Consider the following 27877-nt stretch of genomic DNA (forward strand, 5'->3'; position numbering starts at 1 on the left):
AGAAAAGGAACTTCGTTCTATCATAGAACTTGCCAAGACATCTGGGGAGGATTTCATAATTAAAGAATGTATTTTATTTCCTTTAGGAATCAACAGCACTTGAATCTGATTTGCCATGATACTTCACTGTTGCTCAACTCAAGAGGCATTGTAGTTCTTGTTTATGATTAATAGGAAATGAATACTCTGGAGCAGATACATTTACCCCAGGAAGATATCTCTGGATCACTTTGCCTCCGAGCACTCTTCCTCTGAGATATTTTCCTAGTCTCAATTGCTGGAAAAGTATTAATTCTTCCAGGTTTTTCAGATAACTTTGTTAAGATAATAATTCACGGCTGGGCGCGGTGGCTCACGACTGTAATCCCAGCACTTTGGGAGGCCGAGGTGGGCGGATCACGAGGTCAGGAGATTGAGACCACGGTGAAACTCCGTCTCTACTAAAAATACAAAAAAAAGAAAAAAAAATTAGCCGGGCGCGGTGGCGGGTACCTGTAGTCCCAGCCACTCGGGAGGCTGAGGCAGGAGAATGGCATGAACCCGGGAGGCGGAGCTTGCAGTGAGCCGAGATCGCGCCACTGCACTCCAGCCTTGGTGACAGTGCGAGACTCCGTCTCAAAAAAAAAAAAAAAAAAAAGATAATAATTCACACACCGTACAATGCACCATTTAAAGAGTACAACTCAGTGGTTTTTAGCATGTTTACAGAGTTGCATAACTGTCATGATCTTTGAACATTTTCACTCCCCAAAGAAACCCCATACCCATTAGCCGTCACTCTCTATTTCCCACTCCCCTCGTTCCCAGTAACCACAGAGCCACTTACTGTCTCTCTATGGATTTGCCTATTCTGGACATTTTATATCAATGGAATCATACAATATGTGGCCTTTTGTGTCTGGTTTTCATTTATTGTGGTGTTTGCAAGATTTATCCATGTTATAGCGTACATCAATACTTTCTGTTTTTTTTGTTGTTGTTTGAGACAGTCTTGCTCTTGTTGCCCAGGCTGGAGTGCAATGGTGAGATCTTGGCTCACTGCAACCTCCACCTCCCGGATTCAAGTGATTCTCCTGCCTCAGCCTCCTGAGTAGCTGGGACTACAGGCATGCGCCACCACGCTGGGCTAATTTTTTGTATTTTTAGTAGAGATGGAATTTCTCCATGTTGGTCAGGCTGGTCTCGAACTCCCAACCTCAGGTGATCTGCCCGCCTCGGCCTCCCAAAGTGCTGGGATTACAGGCGTGAGCCTCTGAGCCCAGCTGGTTTTTTAAACTGCTGTATAATATTCCGTTGTATGGATATATCCTACGTTTTATTTATCCATGCAGCAGTTGATAGACACTGGCATTGGGGTTGCTTCCACCTTTTGGCTGTCATGAATAATATTGCTATGAACACTAATGTACAATTCTTTGCCTGAACATAAATGTTTTCATTTCTCTTGGGTATTTATCTAGAAATGAAATTGCTATATGTTAACCCTTTGTTTAACCTCTTGAGGAACTGGCAGACTTTTCCAAAGCAGCTGCACCATTTTAAATTCTAACCAGCAGTGTTTGAGGGTTCCAATTTCTCTATATCCTTGATAACACTTGTTATCTGCCCTTTTGGTTAGAGACATCCTAGTGAGTGTGAAGTGGCATCTCATTGTGGTTTTGATGTGCAGTTCCCTGATAGCTAATTGTGTGGATCCCTTTTGTTTTTAGTGAATGAAATATCTGGTAGTCTCATATGCCAAACTAAAGCTAAAAATTAAAAATGACTTCTGAAATGAATGTGTATACGACAGACATCATGATGAATCCAAGTGAGCATTATGCACTCTTAGCAATCGAAGCAGACTTCTCTGGCTTCTGAATAACAGTTCTTAGAGTTCTGATGTAGTATTTAAAGAGTTACTGCTTCTAGTTTAGGGAGTTAGTTGCTAAAATAATAAAATGTCTCCATGGTAGGGAGGGGTGATGGTGGGGAGGTTTGCTGTGGTTGGTTAAGTATGTTTCCCACCAAATATGCGGAAGCAGTTTCTTCTGTTAGAGTTACAGGTCAGAATCGTTTTGCCATCTTTGCTTTCTTTCTCCTGTTTGCATCCTTTTTGTTGTTGCTGAACTTTTTTAGAGTAAGTTTTAGATATCAGACGCTTCACTCCCAGATAGTTCAGCATCATCTCCTGGGAATATATTCCTACATTCTTCTGCTTACCCCCAGTGCCATTATCACAACTAAGAAACTGTTTTTTTTTTTGTTTTTTTTTTTTTTGAGAGGTTCTCATTCTGTCGCCCAGGCTACAGTAAAATGGAATGATCTCAGCTCACTGCAGCCTCTGCCTCCCAGTCTCATGTGATCCTCCCACCTCAGCCTCCGGAGTACCTGGGACTACAGGCCTGTGCCACCACGTCCAGCTAATTTTTGTATTTTTCGTAGAGATGGGGTCTCACTATATTGCCCAGGCTGGTCTTGAACTCCTGAGCTCAAGCAGTCCGCTTACCTCGGCCTCCCAAAGTGCTGGGATTACATGTGCGAGCCACTACACCCCCCAGCCCACAACTGAAAAACTTAACATTAATTGATTTTATTTATTTGTTTATTTTTGAGACAGAGTCTCGGTTCTGTCTCCCAGCCTGGAGTGCAATGGTGTGATTTCGGCTCACTGCAGCCTCTGCCTCCCAGGTTCAAGTGATTCTCATGTTTCAGCCTCCCGAGTAGCTGTGACTACAGGCGCCTGCCACCACGCCCAGCTAATTTTTGTATTTTTAGTAGAGATGGGGTTTTACCATGTTGGCCAGGTTGGTCTCGAACTCCTGACTGCAAATGATCCACCCACCTCAGCCTCCCAAAGTGCTGGGATTACAGGCATGAGCCACTGCACCCAGCCCAACATTAATTTAATGATATCATCTAAGATAGAGTTCGTATTCAAACTTCCTCTGTTAACCTTAAATATATTTTATACCTGCTTTAAAAATTGGGTTCTGGCCAAGCATGATGGCTCATGCTGTAATCCCGCACTGTGGGAGGCTGAGGTGGGATGATCACTTGAGGTGAGGAATCCTCAAGTGTAATGAGACTTCATCTCTACAAAAAAAAAAATACAAAAAATTAGCCCAGTGTGGTGGCGCATGCCTGTAGTCCTAGCTACTTAGGAGGCCCAGGTGGAAGTATCCCTCGAGCCAAGGAGTTTGAAGCTGCAGTGAGCTATGATTGCATCACTGCACTCCAGCCTGAGTGACAGAGTGAGACCCTGTTTCAAAAAAACAAAAAAGAAAAAAGGCCGGGCGTGGTGGCTCAGGCCTATAATCCCAGCACTTTGGGAGGCTGAGGCAGGTGGATCATGAAGTCAGGAGTTCAAGACCAGCCTGACCAACATGGTGAAACTCCGTCTCTACTAAAAATATGAAAATTAGCCGGGTATGGTGGCGTGCACCTGTAATCCCAGCTACTCGGGAGGCTGAGGCAGGAGAATCTCATGAACCCAGGAGGTGGAGGTTGCAGTGAGCCGAGATTGTGCCACTGCACTCCAGCCTGGGCGACAGAGCAAGACTCCATCTGAAAAAAAAAAAAAAAAAAAAAAAAAAAAGAATGAGGTCAAAATGGTTTCCCTCAGTTCTTTTTTTTTTTTTTTTGAGACAAGATCTTGCTCTTTTGCCCAGGCTGGAGGGCAGTGGCACAATCTTGGCTCACTGCAACCTCTGCCTCCTGGGCTTAGGCAATCCTGTCACCTCAGCCTCCCAAGTAGCTGGGACTACAGGGGCAGGGGCATGCCACTATGCCCTGCTAATTTTTGTATTTTTTTTGTAGAGATGGGTTCTACCATGTTGCCCATGCTGGTCTGGAACTCCTGGGCTCAAGCAATCCACCTGCCTCGGTCTTCCAAAGTGCTGGGACTACAGGTGTGAGCCACTGCACCCGGCCTACCTTCAGTTCTTGAAGATCACCTAGGGGTGTGGTGATGGTGGAGGAGGTGGGGGGGTTGGGTAGTAGGGAAGTGGTTTAAAATTATAGATCATGATTTCGTTAAAGTGTATCAGAAACATTTTGTTGGGAATGTTTTCCTGAAGAAAGTAATGAATTAAATTATGCAAAAAAGTTCTGTCCTTGATAAGGTAGGGATCTTTAAGCATTGTAAGTATGGAAATTAGAAATTATAGAAAGATTTAAAAATATAACAAAAAATAGAAGTTCCTATTTAACACAACCATGATCACTTTTGTGTGTTCTTAGAAAAAAGGAGTGTTTGTGAGTTGGGGGCATTTCACAATTTTATAGGCAGTTTCTAACTTCAAAGGCATTTTTGAGAAAAACTCAAGGTCGTAGAAACAATAGTATAAAAATGGAGGTAAGAATTTCTTATCGTCACTGGGCTAGGTAACTCATTCCTATAATCCCAGCACTTTGGGAGGCCGAGGCAGATGGATCACTTGAGCTGAGGAGTTGGAGACCAGCCTCGGCAACATGGGTGAATCCCCACCTCTACAAAAAGTATAAAAATTAACCAGGCCTGATGGCACATTCCTGAAGTCCCAGCTACTTGGAAGGCTGAGATGGGAGGATCGATTGAGCCTGGGAGGTTGAGGCTGCAATGAGCCGTGATCGCACCACTGCACTCCAGCCTGGGTGACAGAGCAAGACCCTTTCTCAAAAAAAATTTTTTTTTAAATTGTAGTTGTTCTCACAAACGTGTTTGACCCATATGTGATAAAGTGGTGACACTGGTTGTACTCCCCAACCACTGTTTCTGTTCCCCAACAAGGGGATCTAAACCGTCTTTCTTCCCAGCTCTTGCTTGCTGTGTCTGGAAAACACATTTGAAAGGAGAGAAGCTGGGGATTGGTGGTGTCCCTGGAGTTTAAAAGGCTGAGGTTTCCAATGCTATTTGCTTTCGGGATGTTGAGCCGTCAGAGTAACAGATGCCCTAAAATTGTACATTTTCCATCTAGAAAAGGGAAAAAAAATCTGTAAAAGAATGGATTATGGAAAACAAATCTACCCTCCAAGAAGGTGGTCAACAAAACGGCGTGACTGAGACCTTCACTCAGAAATTCCACGATAGCAGACGTCACCTTTCTCATGTTCGTATTTTGTTGTAGAAGACATTTGGATGAATCATTGACAGTTTTTTTTTTATCAGAATACTTTAATACATTTTACATTGATTTAGGAATTTGGATGTTAAAAATGAGAAATCTTCTACGATGGCATGATCACTGGAAGGAGTAAGGTTTTTTGGGATTATTTTCCTACCATCTGTTGTCAGCAGGACCACCTGCGTGTCATTTTCCTTCCATCCAATGTATGACTTAGCCGCCAAGTGGTGCCTTTGTATTTTCCACTCCAGTGTGGGATTGCAGAAAGGCTGTTTTTATGCTTATTTTTGTTGAATGGTTTTATGCTGATTAAATCAATAGAATACCTCGTTGATCTGGAAAGTTGTTCTTATCATCTGGACATCCAGACTGGTTCTATTTAATTGGTTAGCATTTATCTTTGTAGAAAGAAAATCGCTGGTAAATAAAAATTAGACTGAACATAATTATTAATAGATGTCACCACTAAGCATTTGTTTGCCTTGGCCTAACAGTTGTTGGTTAACACATTGATCAGATTGGAATTTTGTGTGTAAACATACTTTTGTTGTAGTTTTGAGCCTAAAGAGACCTTGAAATGCAATTTTTGGTGTAGAACAAAAAATCTTGTACTTAAATAAAAAAATCTTTCCATGTTCCTGAACACCCTTAAAAAAAAAAATCTTGAATAAAATTTAAATGTAGCAGAGCTAAAATTGTATAAAAGTTCATTTTAATAGCAAGGTGTCCTGGTGGTTATAGTCACTGATTCCAAGTGCTTGCTGATAGAGCCAGGAGTCAGTGGCAAATTTAGATTCCTTCCTCCAGGAATTTGCTTCATGTTTGAAAGTGATTAAGACATTTTCATAGATATTTAATAGATATTTATTGAATGAGTTCACTATTAGGGCTTACAAAATGATCAGGTTTAAACCTGCAAGCAGACTCTTGCCTCCTATTTAGCATTTTCTTTGGTAATCTTTTATTTTAATAGGAATATAAATCTCATTTTTTATTTAGCTTTTTTCTTTTGTTCTTCAACAAATATAAGACATTTTCAATGTGAATAAGAATATAAGCAGAAACAAATTTTAAGAGTAATATGTGGATTTTGTAAGGATTTACTCTTCAACTGTATTGGTTCTTCTGGTGCTGATGTTTTTCCTAGTGTTAAATACAGCATTAATCATTGAAATATGTAAGACATGTTACGTCTTCCCTTTTCAGATCCTTAGGGAATAGCTAATAGGTTTGTGTGTGTGTGTGTGTGTGTGTGTGTGTCTGTCTGTCTGTCTGTTTATTTTTTTCTAGCAAGAAAGATCTCTTTTGTCTTACTATTGTGGAAGGGAAATAATAGATATTGTGGAAGAGAAATAAGGTAGTATGTAAAAAGTTTATGGATTAATTTTGTATTAACTTTCTTTGAGGTCTATAATGTATTAATGTGGATGGATTTACAATGAAGGGGAATTCAGATGTTGTGTTTTTTTTTGTTTTTTGTTTGTTTGTTTTGGTTTTTTTTTTTTTGAGACAGAGTCTCACTCTGTCACCCAGGCTGGAGTAAAGTGGTGCGATCTCAGCTCACTGCAGCCTTCACCTCCTGGGTTCAAGTGATTATCCTGCCTTAGCCTCCCAAGTAGCCGGGATTGCAGGCGCCCGCCACCATGCCTAGCTAATTTTTGTATCTTTAGTAGAGACAGGGTTTTGCCATGTTGGCCAGGCTGGTCTCGAACTCCTTACCTCAGGTGATCCTCCCTCCTTGGCCTACCAAAGGGCTGGGATTACAGGCTTGGGCCACCGCGCCTGGCTGTGTCATGTGTTTTTATGAAAGAAGAATCATAGCATTGTAAATCCAGATGGAGGCCAGTTTCTGGGAAGTTCTGTTCTTTGACTGCTGTTGTATTGGAGATCACTTTCTCTCTGCGATGATGTTATTGGTACTGCAATTAATGAACAGTAGTGTCTAGTTGTTTTTGTTTTTGTTTTTGTTTTTGAGACAGAGTCTCGCTCTGTCGCCCAGACTGGAGTGCAGTGGCGCAGTCTCCGCTCACTGCAAGCTCTGCCTCCAACGTTCACGCCATTCTCCTGCCTCAGCCTCCCGAGTAGCTGGGACTACAGGCGCCTGCCACCATGCCCAGCTAATTTTTTTGTATTTTTAGTAGAGACAGGGTTTCACCGTGTTAGCCAGGATGGTCTCGATCTCCTGACCTTGTGATCGGCCCGCCTCGGCCTCCCAAAGTGCTGGGATTACAGGCGTGAGCCACCGCGCCCGGCGGTAGTGTCTAGTTCTTAACTTAGCGTAGAACGATGGCTTTTAAAGTGTTCTTCATTAAAACTTACTTCATTTCTATTTTCTAAAATTCCTAGAATAAATTGTTCAATAAGCAGTTATAGTGAATTTGAAATTGAGAACACACCTGGAGTGTCATTACTGCCTACACCGCTTGAGTGGCCTGGAGGGCTCACACCCAGAACCTGAGTCAGACTTACTTAGGAAGACATTCACTGTTGTTTTAGTGTTTTAAAAGATTGTATTCCCTGGTCTCATCAAAATGTTATCTTTTTTTAAGAAAGTAGGGATAGAGAAGGAATTTCTCTGGCATGGTTTCTAATCCTAACAAGGTCTGTGATGCTTGGCAAGTAACATTCTTTCAGGATTTGGTTCTCGTCAGTGTCATGGAAGGGACTGTTTTAGGTGATCTTGAAGAACAGCTCTTCAGGTTTTAAATGTTTTTGTGTGTGTGATTAACTTAAGAATGGTGAGTGTATTTATATACAACTCTCCTTGACCTAGGAAAAAATGTACAGCAGTTTTTAATATGTATGCAAGAAGAAACGAGAAATATGTGATAAAGGATAAAGGTAGGAAAAATCTGACCATGGAGAAGGCATTCTATAACATTTTAAAAATTTATTTTCTCTCTCTTTCTTTTAAAATTGACCCTTAACACTGCTCAATGAGGCATTTAAATAATAGAAACGGGATAGAGACAATAAGCAAGCAAAAGCTGGCGAGGTGGCATGCGCCTGTAGTCCTAGCTACTGGGGGGAGGCTGAAGTGGGAGGATTGCTTGAGCCCAGGAGGTTGAGGCTGCAGTGAGCTAACGATCGCACCACTGCACTCCATCCTGGGTGATGGAGTGAGACCTGGTCTCTTTAAAAAAGTAAATAAATAAGCAAGTGAAATCAAACTTGAAAAATTTTAAATAAATATCTTTTTTTAAGCATGAAAGTGGTATATTGTCATTGTGCAAATGCCACCATATAAGAGAAAAAGTTCCTTCATTCCCTCTTGTTGTCTTCTGAGATTTTTCTTACATATACACACTAACATATCCTTTCCGTTGCTGTTTTTTTTTAATATGCATATAGATAATACTGTTGCATAACTTGCCTTTTTCACTCAATGGGAAATCATAAGCACCTTTTGGTTCAGTATACACAGACCTGGCTCACTGCTTAATGGCTACATGTTCAGTGACATGGATATACTCTAATTGATTTAACCAGTCTCTTTACTGATTGACATTTAAGTTGATTCTGATGGTCTCCTATTACAAGTAATGCTGAAATGAACATCCTTTCATATATAATATAATTTTGATATATAACATGAAAATTACATATAATATACATATTCGTTTATACTTGTGCAAATATTTCTATAGGACTAATTCCTTGATGAAAGGGAATGCCCCACCCTTCCACCCTTTTCTATAAGATAAATTTCTGACACATTTACTCGTTAACCAAGGAATGACTTAAGTTTCAAAATATGCTTAATGCATTCAGCTTTCAGTAGCTCACAGCACACACTGTATATAAAAATATGGAAAGCTTTACAAATTTGGGTCTCATCTTTGCATAGGGGCCGTGCTAATCTCTGTATCGTTTCCATTTTAGTGTCTGTGTTGCCAAACCAAACGAGCGCTCTTTTTTTTTTCTTTTTCTTTTTCTTTGTTTTTTTTTTGAGAAAGGATCTTCCTCTTGTTGCCCAGGCTGGAGGGACACAATCACACCTCACTGTAACCCCAAAGTCCTGGGCTCAAGCGACCCTCCCACTTCAGCTCCCCGAGTAGCTAGGACTACAGTTGTGGGCCACCACGCCCAGCTCTTTTCTTTTAGAAAATATTGTAATATTAGATACTTCACAGAATACTCACAATGCCCCATTTTGGCAATCATATTTCACAAACCTTTGGCTTTTGACTGAGTTGCAGTTAGCTTGAAACACTCGCGTTTTGCTTTCACTTAGAGAATTACCATTTCTTATGTGTAATTCTAAAGATATATACAGTTAACAAGGTCATGTTTTAAATTTGCCAGTGAACACATTGGCAGCTTCTTTCCATTCTGCAGGAAGTGGCTTTGTTTCTGTGCTTTCCTCCTGTTATTTCCTTAGGGTAAACATCTAGGCTTCGTGCAAAGTAGAAGAGGCATGTGCGTGGTGGTCGGGATGTGGATTTGAATCCCCAACTCAGCCACTTACATTAGATAAGTGACTTAACTTGTGAGCCTCCCTCTACAAACTGGATGAAGGTTGCTAAAGAACATGTTTTTACAAGTTGTGCTAATTTTAATGCTACTGAGAACAAATGAGTGTTCAGATTTGGCCACGTCAGTGATATTGGTAGTGTTACTTTGACAGGTGAAGGATGGTGTTTTAAGTTTGCCTTGACTTTTGCATTTCTGTAATATATGGGAAGAGATAACTGTAATTCTGTAGGTCTATGTATTGGTTCGCTAATTTAATTTCAGGTTATGAGCAGATTTAGTGCCCACTTTATCTTTTGGGGTCTTCTTATATGCTTCAGATCTCATGGTTGATACTTCACATTTGCAAGAAGTTCTCCTACACCTAGGGAATAGCCCCCCAAATCCTAATTCAACCCATTGTATTTTGATGATGCTATATAGAATTTTAAGTCTTGGAATTGGGGCATTCTATGTGAGGTTAGGACCCAATTTCCTGCGGCTTCATTTTTTTTCTGCACACACATTTGTTTTATTTATTTATTTATTGAGACAAGGTATTGCTCTGTCACCCAGGCCGGAGTGCAGTGGTGCTCACTGCAGCCTTGACTTCCTGGGCTCAGGAGATCTTCCTGCCTCAGCCTTCTGAGTAGCTAGGAATACAGGCCTACACCATACCCTCCCTTCCCCAACACCCAGCTAATTTTAAATTTTGTTGTAGGGATGAGGTCTCCCTGTGTTGCCCAAGCTGATCAAACACCTGGCTTCAAGAGATCCTCACACCTTGGCCTCCCAAAGCACTGGGATTATAGGCGTGATCCACCGAGCGCAGTCTGGCACGACCTCCCATGCCAGAATGTGTGATGCAGGACTGGGCTGTCCTCTTCCCCCTCCTGTTCCTGCTCTCAGCTGCCCATACATCTATTTTTATTTTTTCTGAGATGGAGTCTTGCTCTGTCACCCAGGCTGGAATGCAGTGGTGCAATCTCGGCTCACTGCAACCTCCGCCTCCCGGGTTCGAGCGGGAGGCGGAGGTTGCAGTGAGCCGAGTAGTAGCTGCCTCAGCCTCCTGAGTAGCTGGGACTACAGGCGCGTGCCACCACGCCCAGCTAATTTTTGTATTTTTAGTAGAGACAGGGTTTTGCCATGTTGGCCAGGCTGATCTTGATTTCCTGACCTCAGGTGATCCACCCACCTCGGCCTCCCAAAGTGCTGGGATTACAGGTGTGAGCCACCATGCCCAGCCTGCATATACATCTTAAGGGACCTCCAGCTCACGCATGGGGGTCTTCCAGCCACATGCCCAACCTTCACCAAAACAAATGCCCTATGGCCCTTTGGTCTAGAGGTGCCCAGGGAATAGGCTTGCATAGGTTCTGAGAATTCCAAATCTTGGGCCCCCAGGACAGGTGGATGTTAATTTCAGGAAGGTTTGCCCTTTGGTTGCTACGGGAGAAGGATGTAGCCAGAGGAGGGCCAGAATGGGGCTGTCCGCAGTGAGGGGCTCTGCCTGGGTCTGATGGTGTTACCGTTCACAGGGATTCTTTGAAGCAGCTGCTTATTCCCTGACTTCTCTTGTCTATTGGTTGAATAATGTTTTCCCTGCTGTCTACCTATCAGGTTATTCATTCCTGATTACTGTCAATGTTCAGGCTGGTCAAACTTGAAATCATTAACTATATAAAGTGTATTATGTATAAAGTGCTAGATTTGTAAGAAAGTTGCTATCTTCATCTTCATGGAGTTTAGTTTTTATCTTGGCTAAACTCTTGCTAATTTCCCACAGTATAGCCTGCACTCATGTTATGAAAAAATTTAGATGACTGTTGAAGAACATTCAGGATTTCTTTCTTACTTCTCAGCCCGGGACTGAGCCTTTATGAAAGTGGGCAGCAGGAGATTTTAGAAAAGTGGAGGCCCTTGTATAAGGAGGCTGGGCTCCATTTAATGATGGTGAGGAGGCACACTTTAGGAACTAAAGGAGACCAGCATGACAGATTGAGCGTTAAGGTAGAACTAAACAAGAGGCACTCAAAGGCAGGGAGATCAGCTCTTAGGATATTGCATTAAATCAACCATGAAATGCTAAAGCTTGAACTAGGGCAGAAATCAAGCAATGGATACCGACAGCATTGAACACAAAAGAAATGATAGGATTTGAGGGAGCATGAGGATGACCAAGATGCAGAAAAGCCCAAGATGATCTCCAGGTTTCTAGGCTTTTCCAACTAGGATGCTAATTCTTTGCCTGAAAAAGAGTATTATCAAGTAAAGACATGATTTCACTGTTGACCCAGAAAATAGAGGGACAGGGTAACAAAAGCAGTGATTTGTTTTCTGTAATACTAATGGCTGACACTGACTAGTGCTTAATGTGTCAGGTGCTGTCCTACGCACTTGCTACACTTGTGATAGACACTTGTAAATCCCCGTTGTACCAATGAGGAAGCAGGCACCTAGAGGTGAAGGAACCTTACAGGTAGGGCCTCTTCTCAAGGCGAGGCATTCTGATCAGAGAATGCCTAAGAGAGGGAGAGACAGACAGAATTCAGTATAAACACAGAAAGCCCACTGTTAAAAGCAATGTCAGGTGTTTTTCTGAGAGCTCAGAAGCTATCACTGACATAACCAAACCTCAAATCCGGGAGTCATTCTTTTTCCATTGCCAAGTCCCGCTGGCCTCATCTCCAAAGACATTTCACATCGACCCATTCTGTCCACAGGGCCTTCCCTGGCTTCATCTCTCCCCTGAATGGACACAGCAGCAGGCTTCCTGCCTCCAACTAGGTCTCCTTCAGCTCCTTCTCTCTGCAGGCAGATTGCTGATTTGGAGGTTTTTAGGGTTTGTCTGTGGTCAATGTATATCTGATAAAGTGAGCAAGTCTTAAGCGTAGAGCTTGGTGAGTTCTTACAAGGTGAACGCACGAGTAACCTTCTCCCAGGTCAGGTTGGAGAACCTCACCAGTGCCCCAGAAGCCTCCCTTGCATCTCCTTCTAGTTATTGCTCCCCAAGGGGTAATTACATTCTGACTTCTGTCTGCACAGATCAGCATCGCACATCGTTCACCATGTATGCAGTGATATCTGAAACCTGCACGTTGAGTCATGCTGTTACCAGATCTCCCGGTATCACTTCCACATTGCACTCTTTGCCATTGCCTGACATGAGATAAATAAGAACGCATGGCTGGGTGTGGTGGCTCACACCTGTAATCCCGGCACTTTGGGAAGCCGAGGTAGGAGGATCGCTTGAGCCCAGGAGTTTGAGACCAGCCTGGCAACATGGCGAAACCCCGTCTTTACAAAAAATACAAAAAAATTAGTTAGGTGTGGCAGTGTGCGCCTGTAGTCCAAGCTACTTGGGGGGCTGAGGCTGGAGTACTGCTTGAGCCTGAGAGGTCAAAGCTGCAGTGAGCCATAACTGAGCTACTGCACTCCAGTCTGGGCAACAGGGCAAGACCCTGTCTCAAACAAAACCAAAACCAAAAACGGGATGAACACATGTCGATGTCTTATTTCTCTCTTCCCTGCCATTGGTACTTTTTGCCTATCCAGATCCAGTTCTCATACACTTTCTCTTATCAACAGAACTGAAAGGGACCCCTCCCTGTTAGTACTATGTGTCTTAGTACTCTGTCTTCGATGTGTGGCACTTCCTTTTGACTTGACACATCCAGATGACATAGGAACCCATCACAGGGATTAATCAAATGTTGAATAATGCATGGGGACTCAGGGTGGAACTGAGGCTTTTGCAAAACGATGAATGTTCAGAGGCTTTGGAGAGTGAACTTGGAGGTCAACAAAGAGGATGAAATGCAAGATGCAGTACGAGCATGTGCTGGGTCTGGACTGCAAGATTCGGGCACTTTATTTTAGGAATAGTTAATGTGAAGAACATGATTTATGAACGACAGAGTGGGGAGCGTATTGAGACCAAGTAAGACTAATGCTCCATTGTGAAAACTTACATATCAAAGCAAATATATTGTCCCCTCAGTCCCCAGAAGCAATAACTGGAAACAGTTTTAGAGGACATAACCTAATTGGTATAAAAACTTTTCACTCTCAGAACTATTTTTCCCATTGTCATAGGAATGGATACCAAATAATGTTTTCCCGTCTTGGCAGTGATTCACATTATTGAGTTTGCTATTGAACTATTTTTTTCTTGCCAGGAAGTACACATCAGAGAGCTGCATTTCACTGTGTGTGTGTGTGTGTGTGTGTGTGTTTGTGTGTATCTATTTCAATCTACTGATTACCAAAGAGCTTGTAATTCTCAATGGAGAGTTTGTGGAAAAGATGAAAAAAGGATTTTTTTAAAGAACAATAACCAGAAAGTTTGAGACAAGTGAGTATTATAGCAAAGTCCTTTTTTGCAGTAACTTCTCTGGTTATAATGTCTTGGGTTAAAAAAAAAATCAATTTCATGCAAAAAGGGGGGAGGATTATGTAAACAAAAACAAAAAAATTTAAAGTATCACAGTCTATCTTTTGGGTGAGTTGTGGAGGGGAAAAGAAGTCATTTGTACAGTTTGATGAAGAAATAAATATATTTTCCAGTTTCTAGGATAATCTGTGTATGCTCTGAATTTAAAGCACATCATTTCCTGTAAGTCAGTATTTGGTTCAAAAAGTGCAAAGGCTTTATGATTGATCATCTACATCTATCACATGATTATCTTCTGGAGGTGATAATTTTTTTTTTTTTTGAGACAGAGTTTTGCACTTATCACCCAGGCTGGAGTGCAATGGCGCAATCTCCGTTCTCTGCAACCTCCGCCTCCCGAGTTCAAGCGATTCTTCTGCCTCAGCCTCCCGAGTAGCTGAGATTACAGGGGCACCACCATGCCCGGGTAATTTTTTTGTATTTTTAGTAGAGACGAGGTTTCACCATGTTGGCCAGGCTGGTCTCGAACTCCTGGCCTCAGATGATCCACCTGCTTTGGCCTCCCAAAGTGCTGGGATTACAGCCATGGAGGTGATAATTTTTTTAAAAGATTAAGGCAACAGCAATTTTGAGAGTGAGTCATTGATGGGACACTTGTTTAGGGAAAGCCTTTTTTCCTGCAGAAGCAAACTTGCTTTAGGAATAACATCGGGCTGAAAGCATTTTCTTTGCATTTCAAATAAAGTTGGCAAGAAGGCTGGTACCTGTCTGCTCCATCTCTGTGCTGTTACTATACACATACGTTCTACTTTGCTTGCTGTCAAGGTTCAAGATCAGTAACAGCAGGGAGGGGGCATTTCCCAGAAGCCCACACGACTTCATGAGGAAGCGCCACCCCTCACTGGATGGGGCGTCGGCTTGCATTCTTAGGAAACAGAAAACAAAACAAAGAAACTCTCCCTTTCTAGTCACTCAGATGTGAATATTGGAGACTGTGTCACTAGCAGTTATAGTCTATACTTCTTGAAATCATTTAGTTTGCTTACAGATCTTGAACTAAGTGGTTAAGGAATGAATCCTTTCCACTGAGGTGTCCGTTATCTATTATTATTTATTTAAGCGCATATGGACTAAACAAGCCACTTTGTACTCTGTCTTTCCAGGCGTCAAAGCAGGGTAAGTTGCCCCTCTTGACGGAGTCCCGAATGTGGTCTGAGGCAGAGAAGGTTAGAGCTCAGAGCTCAGAGAGTTCAGGTCTTTTACAAAACAAAACAATCAGGTGAGAACCAAAGCTACTGATGTTGACTTGACCAAGGTCCCACAATTGTTGGGGTGGCAGCGATAAGGGTAAGTATATTTTCTTTTTCTTTTTTTTTTTTTTTTGAGACGGAATCTCGCTCTGTTGCCCAGGCTGGAGTGCAGTGGCGTGACCTCCGCTCACTGCTCACCTCCGCCTCCCAGGTTCACACCATTCTCCTGCCTCAGCCTCCCGAGTAGCTGGGACTACAGGCGCCCGCCACCACGCCCGGCTAATTTTTTATATTTTTCGTACAGACGGGGTTTCACCGTGTTAGCCAGGATGGTCTCAATCTCCTGACCTTGTGATCCGCCTGCCTCGGCCTCCCAGAGTGCTGGGATTACAGGTGTGAACCACCATGCCCGGTCTATTTTCTTTTTTTTATTTTGATTTCATTTTATTTTTCTGAGATGGGGTGTTGCTCTGTTGCCCAGGCTGGAGTACAGTGGCACAATCATGGCTCACTGTGGCCTCACCCTCCTTGGTCTCAGAGGATCCTCCCACCTCAGCCTCCTGAGTAGCTGGGACCACAGACACGAGTCAGCACGCCCAGCCAATTTTTGCATTTTTTGTAGAGATGGAATTTCACCATTTGCTCAGGCTGGTATCTAACCCCTGGACTCAAGCGATCTGCCCACCTTGGCCTTGGAAAGTGCTAGGATTACAGGCGTGAGCCACCAGGCCCAGCCATGTTTACTAATTAATATTTTAAAGAATTATGAGGAATGCTTTTACACCATTGGTGGGAGTGTAAATTAGTCAACCATTGTGGAAGACGGTGTGGCGATTCCTCAAGGATCTAGAACCAGAAATACCATTTGATCCAGCAATCCTATTACTGGGTATATACCCAAAGGATTAGAAATCATTCTACTATAAAGACACATGCACACGTATGTTTATTGCAGCACTGTTCACAATAGCAAAGACTTGGAACCAACCCAAATGCCCATCAATGATAGACTGGATAAAGGAAATGTGGCACATATACACCATGGAATAGTATGCAGCCATAAGAAAGGACGAGTTCATGTCCTTTGCAGGGACATGGATGAAGCTGGAAACCATCATTCTCAGCAAACTAATACAGGAACAGAAAACCAAACACCACATGTTTGCACTCATAAATAGGAGTTGAACAAGGAGAACACCTGGACACAGGGAGGGGAACATCACACACCGGGGCTTGTTGCGGGGTGGGGGACTAGGGGAGGGATGGCATTGGGAGAAATACCTAATGTAGACGACGGGTTGATGGGTGCAGCAAATCACCATGGCACCTGTATACCTCTGTAACAAACCTGCACCTTCTGGACATGTATCCCAGAACTTAAAGTATTAAAAAAGAAAAAAAAAAAAAAAAAAGAATTATGGCTGGGCGCAGTGGCCCACGCCTGTAATCCCAACACTTTGGAAAGCCGAGGTGGGTGGATCACTTGAGGTCAGGAGTTTGAAACCAGCCTGGACAACATGGTGAAACCCTGACTCTACGAAAAATACAAAAAAATTAGCTGGGCATGGTGGCAGGCACCCGTAATTTCAGCTACTCAGGAGGCTGAGAGGCAGGTTGAACCCGGGAGGCAGAGGCTGCAGTGAGCTGAGATCACGCCGCTGTACTCCAGCCTGGGGGACAGAGCAAGACGTTGTCTCAAAAGAAAGAAAGAAAAAGAGTCACAAGCACATTGGTTAAATGGACTTTCCAAACAATGGGTGCTAAAATAAAGTTGATAGAGTTATAGTGAAGGATTACAGAGAGCCCCTGAAGTATTTAATTCATATTTTGTGGGATTTGGGGTACACCTGAACTTCCTGTCACTCTTCCCACTCCCACCATTCAGAAGTCAAAACTCATGCTTTTGGAGGACAGAGTGAATTTCTCCCAAATTACTGTCTTCTGCCTCCTAAATCAGGACCACATTTTTCAAGTGTGCTTATGTGGGGAACGAGGCCTGGTCTGTGTTCCACTGTATTACTGATGAAGCTAAAAATTAAGGGATTAATGGCATCGCTAGATGCGCTCTGTAAGAGCTGGCAGCTCTAAAAGCTCTTTTGACAGCTATAACTTATGATTTATAAATGAGGTTAATGGATTCCTGTTAGAATGGAAAACGCACTTGTGTAAGATCACTTATTCAAGCCATAATCAGTACCTACTGCAAGTTCTTTCTCCTGAGGCTTGTATTTTTTGCTGGAGGATTTTTGTTTTTAGTAGATATTGCAGGACATAGGTTTTTCTTTTCTTTTTAAAATTTGCAACAAATCCCAAATCACCAGAATTGCTGAAAACATGCTGTGAGAGATGAACGTCAAGTTCACAGTCACTACCCTTCTCCAACAGAACCAACACCAGCCAGCCCTTGAGCGCAGACGGGGAGATTCAAACTGATATTCTCCACCCCTAATGTTGAGAGAGATGGTTATGCAGCTTCAAGGTCCTCCGCAAATTCACCACACTTGGCTAGACTGTGAATATATTTTTAATTAGGCACTGATTTTTAGAGCACTGGGTTTGTAGTAGTGAATATTCTGACCAGCCTGCATGTTTCAGAAGCAGAAGTATGAGAAAATAGATTTGGTAGCAAACACCAACCAGCCAAACAAAAAAGCAAAAAGCCAAAAACCCATCTTGTGGTTGATGTGGTTTCCATAGGGCTTTGCCTCTCGTACATTGTCACTTCTTAAGAAACACTCTCCCTTTTTTTCTCAGTAGAGTAAGGTCTTGATAAGAAGGTTGCAAGATGTGCAATATAACTGTTTTATTGAATAATTTTGTACAACCAGGAAAATAAGAAAGAAAAGAAACTAGAGCTGTTATTTGTCTTTCTTAGAATGTCTTAATCAATACATTCTAGGCTGGCCTGTAAGAGAAAGGAAGCACAGGGATTTTGAATAGAGACACTGTCACCAGGTTAACTTTGTAAAGGGAGGGTGGTGGGCTTTCCCAGATGTACTTTCCCTTGTGAGGTTTTAGCTTGGCTCTTAGCTTATTCAAAGCAAAGGCTGAGAGATGTTTAACTTGCAACTCCTTCAGTTGTGGAACTTGGATTGTAATTCTTTCCTCCTTGGGTAACATAATGACTAGCATGGTTATGGCTGGCGTTTTGCTTTTGTTGTGTTTGATATACTTTTGTGTTTAGAAGGTAATGCATCCGATGGGAAGAGGCATCTGAACAAGATGGTTTGGAAGCTTCCTTTTGAGACTGGAGAAATGTGTGGACTAACACAAATGTGTTCTTAGAATAGTCATCATTTCTTTATGGGAAACATTATTCTGGCACTTATTAATGCTTATAGGACTAGTATTGTTGAATTCCTTCTCCACTGAATTCAGGTAACTTGATCAGGGCCATTCTGGAGGATAGGAAAACTGGGCAGTGTCTGGAAAGGCCAACATCTTCGCTGCACACCCTACAGGGAGGGTGGGTGGAAGTTCCCACAGTGGCATCAGTTGGACACCATGACGAGCTCAGTCCCAGGTGACTGAGCCAGACAAAATGTAGAAGCACTCACCGTCATCTCATTCTCCTAGCACATCCCTCACCCAACTACAGTCTTTCTCCACTTAGACATCCATGCCACTGGGTATTCCCCAAAAAATCTGAAGCCAAGCAGATTGACCCCTGGCAATGAGGCCCTGAAGTTCAGTTACGACTCCTCGAAGACCTCTTACCTCTCACAGGCCAGCTTCCTCTCCCGTCCTCCTCACTGATGGTTCTCAGCCTTCACCAGATTCTTTTCTTTTTTTTTTTTGAGATGGAGTTTCACTCTTGTTGCCCAGGCTGGAGTGCAGTGGCATGATCCTGGCTCACTGCAACCTCTGCCTCCCAGCTTCAAGCGATTCTCCTGTCTCAGCCTCCCGAGTAGCTGGGATTACAAGCATGCGCCACCACGCCAGGCTAATTTTGTATTTTTAGTAGAGACGGGGTTTCTCCATGTTGGTCAGGCTGGTCTTGAACTCCTGACCTCAGATGATCTGCCCGCCTCGGCCTACCAAAATGCTGGGATTACATGCGTGAGCCACCTTGCCCAGCCTGGATTCTTGTTTTTACTTCTTACCCTCTCCCCTACGAAATCCCCTTCTCTTCCTTAGAAGTTAGTCCTTCTAGGGTCTCCCTGTACCCTTACCTGCATAGAAACTCCCACTCTCTGCACATAAACGGAGCTGCTTTCTGATTTGCTTTCCTTTTGAGAGCTGGTCTCCAGTTGCTGCAGATCACCTCATCCAGTGTTCCCTTCACCACCTGTCAGGTTCCCTTGGTCAGTATCATGCCTCTGAGACAGCAGCTGCCCATTGGAATCACCTGGGGGAGCCTTAGAAACTACTAATATGTGGGTCCTTTCCCAGAGATTCTGACTTAACTGGGTTAGGATATAACCACAACAACAGCCCCACAAAAGTATTACCCCTCGTTCTATAGGCTCAGAGGGTGAGAAATTTGCCCACATGTCTCACAGCTAATGAGTGGCTCAGCTGAGATTTCCTTTCATGGGTGAGCTTGCAAATCGTGCTCTTTCTGTTGACTGTCCTGGGCTATGCCGGATCCAGAGAAGCATGGCAGGATCATTACCAGCTAAGAAGGGGTCTTGCTGTTGCCTGCCCCTTAGGAATCAGTTGCCCTAGGCGAAGTCCCTGTTTTCCTCTGAGCAGACTGATAAACACTGGCTGTGCTCAAGCAGCAGCAGGGCTGGATTCGCGTCACTTACTTTGGTATGCAGGAGGCTGCTTGTATGCTGTGGCGCACGGAGCTAACTAAGCACACACGTCAGAGAAAGCCATTTCAATTTATCATTTTAATTTTGCTATTAAGCATCCACAGACCCTAAATGGATTATCCACAATGGCATCTGCAAGTCCATTATCAGAGCTAAATGTTTAATGACTTTATTAAGTAACCGATGGATGCCACAGTGTATAGGAAACTTTCTTGAGTTTTTTTCACATATAAGGAGGCATTTCTCGAAGTCACTTGGGATGGCTTAACATAGCTCATCCCTGCCAGCTGACTTGTGGCCTCTTTCCCTTCCTTCCATGTGCAGTGCCTTCTATCTTGAGTGCTGCAGCCAGCAGAGGTTCTGGCAGTGGAGCCCTCTGCTTAGCCGGCTTCAGAAAGGAGCCTGTGAGGCAGAGACATTTCCATTGAAAAGCAGTTTAGAATTCAGCCTCCATCTGCTAATTCCCATAGATGCTCGTTAGCAAACACAGGACAGTTGTTTGTGGATTCGAAATTTGCTACTTTTTCATTCCGTATCTTACATTTTGGTGATTGTGCTACAAATACTTGGAGTTGAACATAATAGGATAATAACTATTGATTCTTGGCTAAATCACATTATCTTAGGCCATCTTTGCAAATCAAGTGCATTCTACTGAAAAGGAGACAAGCAATTTTGCTTGTCTTCTCTTTCAGTCGAATGGAGCATGGACTTAGAATTGAAGTTGCAATGGGGTGGGCAATACATTCTAACTGGGTTTTTAGTTAAAAATCAGCAATCGGTTTAAGCAGTCTGGTTCAAAGGCAGTATAGCTACAAATTTGCAGACAGTGTGTAGTACAGTTGTCCTTCAGTATCTTAGAAGAATTGGTTCCAAGACCCTCCCACCCCTGTTGGTACCAAAATACAAGGATGCTCGAGTCCCACAGTTTGCCCTCTGGATCCAGGGGTTCCCAGCCTCAGATTCAACCAACCAAGGATTGAAAAGATAGTATTTGCAGGATGAGGAACTGCAGACATGGAAGGCTCACTGTATTTCATTTCAACAGGGGTCTCAACTATCCTCCTCATTGAATGGTAATATGTTACCTGTTTTGGCAAAGTTTGGAGTAAACTTCTGTCTCCACCTCCCTGTATTGCAGCTGTCAGCATGGTGAAGAGCCTGCAAGGCGTGCTGATGTGTGCTGCCTAGGGCTGCCTAACACAAACCAAACAAACATCCCTTCTCAGGATGGGAGAAGAGCTTTTTATGAGACCTTCTTGTGTCTTCCTCTTGCCCGTCTCCGCCTTTGCCCCCATAAGCAGGTGACAGTTGTGCAGTGATTAGGCACTACATGTTTCTCATATCTGCCTGCCTTCAAGGTGGAGTTCCTGATACTCCTGTCTTAGGGACACACCTTTGATTAGAAGAAGTAGTATTAGCCTCTAAAATTTTTTGGACTTTAAAATCAAGACTTGACTTGGGATAATGCTGGTTTCCTCCTGTCGAAATTGTTTATCTCTTGGACTCAGAAACTATGTAGCCTTTCTGTGGCACACAGTGGATTTCAAAACATTTGGTATTATCAGATTTCTAAGCAAGGATGTGATGTAATTATTTTACTACCAAATGAGGATTCTTTTGAGAGAAGCAGCCACTTAACGTGAGAGTAATTGCTTGAATATGAAGTGGTGTGTAGGAATTAAGTGAGAACTGAGATCTTGACTTGCACATGTGCTGTAGATAAAACCTACTATGAATTTGCTGGTGCAGAGCCACAGAAAAAACTAGTCATGAGAATTGCCAGAATTGTCAGAAATGTGTTTTGAGATGATTTATTTTCATTATTCTAATTCTTCACAATAATATTTTGCTTATTTTGCAATTGGAATTTGTGGAGGTCCAAGAAGTCAAGATGGTAATTAATTTGCCCGGAACAGCTGGTAGGTGCGTCAGCTCAGAGCAGTGGGTGGTGGGGAACTTGTCTTAGACATTCACGATGCAGGTCATGACACTGGAATATAAAGCTCTAGCTCTAGGGGTCTGTATTCTGTGCTCTGTAACTTGACGTGATCTGAGACCCAAAGTTAAATAACTAATCAAGAGAAGTCAGGTGCTTTTTTGTTAAACACAGAACTCCAGTATTCCTCTGAAGCTTAAGGAGAGAGTAAGTAACATGGTACTGGGCTTGTTCCCTGTCCTTAACACAGGAATCCTTGGAATTGCCAGATTACATATTCTTCTCCCCTGAGTGGACACCCAGTGCAACCATGGCTCATATGCCTAAGATCTGTGTTAGATAGATCATATCATGGATCCAGCATAATTAAGTAGAGATGCATTTTCTTGGTTTAAGCACCTTAGGGGAAAAAAAAGAATAAAATTCTTCAGGTTCAGCCTTGGAGTTCTTCTTCTTCTTCTTTTTTTTTTTTTTTTTGAGACGAGGTCTTGCTCTATTGCCAGGCTGGAGCACAGGGGTGCAATCTCGACTCACCGCAACCTCCGCCTCCCAGGTTCAAGCGATTCTCCTGCCTCAGCCTCCCGAGTAGCTGGGATTACAGGCGAGTGCCACCACACCCAGCTAATTTTTGTATTTTTGGTAGAGACGAGGGTTTCACCATGTTGGCCAGGATGGTCTCGAGCTCTTGACCTCATGATCCACCCGCCTCGGCCTCCCAAAGTGCTGGGATTACAGGTGCGAGTCACCATGTTCAGCCTGGAGTTCTTTCCTGGTTCTATGAGGCTGTGAGTAGTGGTTCTTAACCAGGAATGTTATCACCACCACCTCAGGGGAGGTACACATTTCTTGGTATTGGGGGCCGGGGTTGGGGGCACCAGGGATGCCCCATGTCCTGTAATTACTGTCCACAGTGTCCACACAGGAAGATACTGGTTGTGTCAGAGACTTGGTCTAGGATTCACAGGTTTTTCTTCCAGTTGGATTTAATGAGCTTCTCTCTGTCCTAAGACCCAAATGCTGTGGGGTTTGCCAACATTACAAGGTAGGCATTTCACAGAACGGAATTCTGGCAGGCCATCTTCATGCAGTGAATTGCTGTCATTGGTAGGTGGTGCTTTTTATTGCCCCCATCTCCAGCAGAGATCTTATAAATTCCCTTTGCCTGAAATCAGCATGGTTGATCTCCCACCTAACCAGATTTAGAGTGCTTTGTTTTCTTTAACATACTTTCCCAGAGAACTCGGGAGTTTTAATACTTTTAAAAACAACTATAACTTTTTATAAAGTAGGGAATACTTGACTGAAGTGTTGTGTGTTAAAACATACTGCATGCATCTGTGGTGTCTTTAGTTATGGGGAATGTTAGTAGATGTGACTCAGAGAGGGCTCCTTGAGGAACTCATTTTAGAAAATGTGGTGATTTCCTCCTTAGTGGTTCAGAATGCACATTAAGGAGTCTGTAAATTCTAAGTAAATCTGCTTAACTCTGTCTACATCAGAGTTTTCCAAGCTAACCTGGAGCATAGAACACTTCTGAGATAATGTGTGGTATGTTGGTGTTGATACACCCAGTATACTCATGCTCTCAGATACCAGTTTGATAAATGCCGATCTTTGAGAATTTAGAGGCCTAATTTGTAGACAACATTCCTGATAAAATGAGTTCACCTGTAGTGGCCAGTCCTTTGTGGTTTCCATAAGCAATGTGCGAAATACATTATTTTCTAATAAGACATCCAACAATTTGAATATTAATGTTCAATGGAATTAATTTTGCATGCTAAAAGCCAACCGATGATTTTAGTAGAGCTCTCTTAGCAATCATTCTTTCTCATGTCCAAAGATGAGTTTGGGTTATTTTTCCTGAAATTATGGTTAACTAATTTTCATGAATTTTACTGAAAATGATAAGAAACAGAAAAATCTGGGATTTGTAGACAGTGGCGAGAAACTCTCTATCTAGTATTTATACCCCTCACCAAGCAGCACTCACGGGCCCACAGGCTCTTGTGCTGCGCAGAAACCGTTCCAGCCGCCTTCCTTAAATAGCAAGCATTGCCATTTCAAACACAAAATAAAATTAATATTGGCATTCTGGAAATTAGAATTTTTGCACTAGGATTAAATTAAATTAGTTAAGCGAATGTGACAGCATGACAAAGCTGCTCTAAGCCAATCAGGTATGGAAAGTGGATAAATGTTGCTGTTGGGTGAATAGCTCTTACTCGGCAGTTGGTGAGATGATGTAGCGTAGGCTGTAAACCCCATCTTGGAATAAAGACCTGCAGGATAAAGTGCGGTAGGACACGTGGGGTTCAGACAGCTGGGCCCTGTTGTTTTCGTCCTGTGGAGCTGGAGGGAAGGGACCACAGGGACTCTGGGTGATGGTGAGGAGATGTTCACCCCCTTTTCTCAGTCCATCAAATGAACTCAGTCGAGCTTAAAGTGACGTCACCAAGCAGTAAGGGGACTTTTTTGGCTTGTTGGTTTTGTTTTGCTGAATATATGGGTGGAAAGAAATATCATGAAATTTAAAACCAGCAGTGGCTTTATTTAAAGATCAGAGGCTTCATAGCATCTGTAGGTTAAGACCTGGGACCTGCTGCCACCCTCAAGAGGATCTGCTGCCTCTTCCCTGAGGAAAACTGGCAGCAGGAAGAGAGCTCTGGAGGTCAATTTCTCAGAGATAAGGGCTTCTTATTTTTAGAGATCACTACAATCACGCCCACTCCGGGATACATCCTCTTCTCAATTTCATGTGGTTGGAGAGAGCTTTTGACTCTATGCTTTGATAATAGCTCTGAAACCTGATAAGCAGTTCATTTTCTCTCTTTTAAAAACCTTGCTAGTTAAAGGCCTCCTCATATTTTTCTTTTGCAGATTGCCTTAAATCTTTTTTTAAATTCATGGAATATAAATGTATATTCCTGATTGCCTTAGCAGTGCTTACTGTATATCTTGAGGTAATTAAAAATCACATCGGCCAGGTGCGGTGGCTCATGCCTGAAATCCCAACACCTTAGGAGGCTGAGGTGGGCGGATCACCTGAGGTCAGGAGCTTGAGATCAGCCTGGCCAATGTGGCGAAACCGCACCTTTACTAAAAATACAAAAATTAGCCGGATGTGGTGGCACATGCCTGTAATCCCAGCTACTCAGGAGGCTGAGACAGGAGAATCGCTTGACCCCGGGAGGCGGAGGTTGCAGTGAGCCAAGATCACGCCACTGCACTCACTCTAGCCTGCACTCTAGCCTGCAACTGAGATGCAGCATCTTCAGGCTGAACTTCTTGGAAAGCATGACTGTTGGGGAAGGAATGGAGAGACTAAAGAATTCGATCCAGTTCCCTCACAAAAATTAGGGCTATTGTTCATCTAAACTTCTCATAAATCTGGATCACAATGGAATAACCCATTTCTGCATTTAGCCTCCGTCTTATTTTCAGCCTACTTCTGGAAATTTAAATATACATTGGAAAATACATTGTATGCCTAGGTTGAAATAAAAGGGTTTTTTTTTTTTTTTTTTTTTTTTGCCAGTCTGGATTGCTGTTTGAAGTATTTAATTTTAGAGTGAATATACCAATTGGAGCTATAGCTATTGACTTGTATGAAATAAATAATCAGTCTTAATGATAGCTCTTTGAGTTACATTGATGGGTGGGCTCACTGATACACACCACACAGCTCTGAGTGTGTGTTTGTGTGTGTGTGTGTGTATGTGTGTGTGTGTTGTGGGGGCAGGATCACTTGCCGTCGCAACCTGAGGATCTGAACCAACCAGGAACCTCAGGGAAAAAAAAGGCTGCTATGGGCCAGGTGCGGTGGATCACGAGGTCAGGAGTTTGAGACCAGCCTGACCAACATGATGAAACCATCTCTACTAAAAATACAAAAATTAGCCGGGTGTGGTGGTGCACACCTGTAATCCCAGCTACTCAGGAGGCTTAGGCAGGAGAATCGCTTGAACCCAGGAAATGGAGGTTGCAGTGAGCCAAGATTGTGCCACTGTACTCCAGCCTAGGGGACAGAGCGTGACTTCGTCTCAAAAAAAAAAGGCTACTGTGTCTTCTTTTCTCTTCCTGTGAGCAAGTCTGTGATTTCAAGGCTATGGCCATGTTACCTGTAGCCGTACCTGTGTCTTGAGGTGCAGCCCCATGTGAACGTGTGTCCTGGGATGTAGTGAGATGTGTCGCCTCTAGCGAGCTGTGTCTAATTTTGTTGGATTCCCTTGTCATTTCACATCTCGGACTCAAACCAAATGCTGCCTCCTTTGAAACCCTCCTTAACAGAAACACGAGGACCATTTATAAAAGGTGACCATAGTGTGAGATAAGGGCTGGAAAATACTGGGATAGCACATGGACCTTGATTTGCTCAAATGGACCAAGTCTCATAAAATGGCTGCTGAGTGCTTTTCTATTTAGAAAGAGAATTTCCCCCAAATATGATTTCATTTGAATCTCACACAATCCAAAACCAGAGATAGTACTAGTCTCAGTTTGTAACTGGGAAGATGAGCTCAGAGGTAAAGTTCCACAGCTGAGAGGAGCTTGGACTCTAACCAAGACCTTGTATGTGCTGTTCTGTCTTCTGTTTCCCCCATGCCTTCTATAGTTTAAAAAAGAAAAGAAAAGAAAAATCACAGACGGCCCTCCTCCATTTAGACCTTTATATAAACCACCTTTACCGCCTTTGTCCTGCCTAGTCCTAGAAAATCAGAAGGATTAGACGCTTTTGCCATTTGCCAGGTGTTATTGTTCAGGGCAGAGCAGGGAGAACACAGGTAATAACTCCCAGAGCTTTCATTTTAGAGAGGAACGCAGGCATGGAACAAGTAATTCCCAAGACCACAATTATTGAGAACAAATAGTATAACAAAGACAGCTAAAATTTATGTTAATAGTTCACTTATTAAGAACTTAATATGTTCCTGGTGATGTTTCAAATATTCTTTGAGGTATATAAAAATGAATTCTTGGCCGGGCGAGGTGGCTCACGCCTGTAATCCCAACACTTTGGGAAGCCAACGCGGGTGGATCACTTAAGGTCAGGAGTTCGAGACCAACCTGACCAACATGGTGAAACCCTGTCTCTACTAAAAATACAAAAAATTAGCCAGGCGTGGTGGCACTTGACTGTGATCCCAACTACTTGGGAGGCTGAGGCAGGAGAGTCACTTGAACCCAGGAGGCGGAGGTTGCAGTGAGCCAAGATGGCACCACTGCGCTCCAGCCTGGGTAACAGAGTGAGACTCCATCTCAAAAAAAAAAAAAAAAAAAACAAGAAAGAAGAATGAAATTTTGTTTTTCTTTTTAAAAGCCAGTCAAGTTTAGCAGTGTGGGGTTGTATACCAACTTTAGTAACACTGATGTTAATTTCTGATAACCCACTACCATCAGACCAGCCTAAAAATGAATTCTTAACTCCATTTTACAGAGAATGGGGAAGATATGAGGGAGGCAAGAAACGTGCTCAAGGTCGTGAAAGTAACTTCCTTAAGGCGGAAGCAAATGTATATGAAACACACTTGTGAAATGGGTACATAATGCATAGGATACATGTGTTCTCTGTCAGGAGCCTGCAGTGGCCTGCTGTAGAACTATGATACGCTTGGCTCTGTCCCGGTCAATGTTTTTGATGAATGGCTTAGCTGAGGACATTAATATGTTATTTACATTTGGAGATGATATAAACAGAGGAGTTAAAGCTCCAGCAGTGTGGCCTGTTGGCCTAGATGATCTTAAAAGATTTATGAACCCTGGCAAGAGAGGTTATTAACATGCTTGAAGCCTAAGAAGCTATGAGTTTTAGGGTTCAATGTGTTTTCACTTTTACAATGATAAAGCGAGTAAAAACGAAACTGTGTCTATTCTCCCAATTTCCCTCTAAAAGGATAAAACCAAACAACAACAATGCCATAGAGGTAGCCATTACTAAAGATTTGGTACATATTGTTCCAGACTTTAAAAAAAATGCTTACACAAACATTGACTCCTTT

At 42.9% G+C, this 27877-nt stretch overlaps 1 protein-coding gene and 1 non-coding gene across 2 annotated transcripts in view; one reads left to right on the plus strand and one right to left on the minus strand.

Moving 5' to 3' along the window:
- The window catches only part of AKAP12 (A-kinase anchoring protein 12), a 114815-nt gene that overhangs the window by 29118 nt on the left and 57820 nt on the right, over nucleotides 1–27877 (plus strand). The gene's annotated exons all lie outside the window — the stretch shown is intronic.
- LOC112134000 (U6 spliceosomal RNA) lies at nucleotides 8887–8988 on the minus strand. The gene has a single exon (XR_002915595.1). It is a non-coding gene; the product is annotated as a U6 spliceosomal RNA (small nuclear RNA).

Source organism: Pongo abelii, chromosome 5 (genome assembly GCF_028885655.2).
Source record: "Pongo abelii isolate AG06213 chromosome 5, NHGRI_mPonAbe1-v2.0_pri, whole genome shotgun sequence".
Lineage (NCBI taxonomy): Eukaryota > Metazoa > Chordata > Mammalia > Primates > Hominidae > Pongo > Pongo abelii.